Source organism: Etheostoma cragini, chromosome 9 (genome assembly GCF_013103735.1).
Source record: "Etheostoma cragini isolate CJK2018 chromosome 9, CSU_Ecrag_1.0, whole genome shotgun sequence".
Classification (NCBI taxonomy): domain Eukaryota; kingdom Metazoa; phylum Chordata; class Actinopteri; order Perciformes; family Percidae; genus Etheostoma; species Etheostoma cragini.
In genome coordinates this window covers 413,528-415,506 of record NC_048415.1, presented here as the reverse complement: position 1 = coordinate 415,506, position 1,979 = coordinate 413,528, and positions in this window count along the sequence as shown.

Sequence of the window (1,979 nt, the reverse complement as noted above, 5' to 3'; positions counted from 1 at the left end):
GGGGGGGGGGGGGAAGCATGTCTGTCCAGCTGCATGCTGGGAGTTTCAGGAGCTTTTTCTTTTTAGGATCTAGAGACTTCAGAGTAGTTTTGGTGTGGGCTCAGCGGTCGGAGGGACTCAGAGCTGACGGGGTTAGAGACCAGACGGTGGAGCTGGAGGAGACCTGACGCGGTTCACGGGTCTGTTGTAAGTACTTGGAACATGATCAGGTTCTGTGGTGAGGGATGAGTAGGGAAGATTGGATCAGAGCCCAAACGGGTAATTTGCTTTGACTAAAATCCTACGACATTAATAATATACGGGAGTATTACATCCATGCTAACTGCTAATTGCTTAAATACAAGAATCATATTGCAGTACTATACAGAAAAATGCCATTATGCGATCGCAGAATTAAATGCATAATCATTCAAAATCCGTATTTTTTATTAACGCGGGGGTTGAATTAAGTCAAATATGCCGCACTTTTGCCGCATAAATTGCATATTTCCGCGCAAAACGATGCAGAGTTTGCATGATTTCATAATCCATAATCCTAATAATTCATAATCTCCGCATTTTCTTTGCAAAAAAAGTCCAAAATATCTTAGCAGAAAGTTGAACATTGTTGTATACTCCACACAAGAGCAGCCGATTTCCCCTGTTGCCATGGGAACGGTATGAAGTGACGTATTCACGCGACCAGACAAACAGTCTCTTTGTCATCAAGCTGCAGATTTTGCAAATATTTTCCAAAATCTCAAACCAGTGACGCCATTCTCCTCTGTAAAACGGTAGATATCTATCTTGTCCTCTGTAATATCTTCTATCACATTAGACTAGTTTGACTCGGAGGATTATATCTTTCCCACTCTATAAACTCTATACTATACTTGCTCGCGCTGTTGCCCATATATGGGCATAATGCTGCCTTCACTTCCCTAAACAAACAAAAGTCACAGCACACAGACAGAGAGGAGAAAGGAGCTAGCGGTGGAAATTAGCAAAAACGCGATGAATTATGGATTATTATCAAGTGGATGAATCTTGGATGTAACAGTTTGGATTTAATGCTCAACAACCCCGAAAAAGGTCCAAGTTCCAATCTGCATAGAAAACCACCTATAGAGGCTAGAAAGACCCTGAAGAGACCTCCGTGGCCGCTAGCTCGTTAGCTGTTAGCTGCAACAATCGGTAAGTTTCTGTCTTTTATGGTTATTAAATGATTGAAATATGAAACAGAGGTGCTGCTTTTGGTCGTGCACGACCCCCTCGGTTGCCTGGTGGCGTGTTGAGCTCGGCGTGGCCACGCCGGGTACAGCTGGCGGACACATGCTCGATGGGGTTTTTGCCCCCAACGTCGCCTTCCAGGCAGCTATCCTTAACCCTAACATGCTGCGCTGCCTGGAAGGCAACGTTGGGGGAAAACACCCATAACTTAACTTCTTCTTCCCGGGTTAACCTCTTTTAGGAGCTTTTTCCAAGGTTTCTTTTGCTTTTTTAAGGTTTCAATTGCTTTTTTTATTAGTTATTACCACTAATTTTACAATGTTATATAATTCATGGTCAATAAATCACATTATTATGAAATTATACTTTATCTTTGAGTTTCAAAAAAGCGGAAGTTATGAATATTTACAAAATATATTATTTACAAAATATTGACAAATATTTAGATTTTGTGGATGATCAGACTGTCAAAGTTCAGTCCGGATACTGTTTAGAAACTATTTCACTGTTTTTTGGAATGCTATATTTGTTATTAAATACCCAAAATTCAATGGAAGTAGTGAACTGATTTTCCTTGTGAAGAGCTTTGTATGGAACCATCCATATTATTTCGGGGGCAGTTTGCTTGAAAGAAAACCACATTTCTGATGTAGAAACTACACCTGCACACCACCTGCCATGTTACCGCGAGGAGACAGTCAAGTTTGGGTTTAGGACACAGGACGGCGGGTTGGGTTTAGGACACTGGACAGCGGGTTGGGTTTAGGACA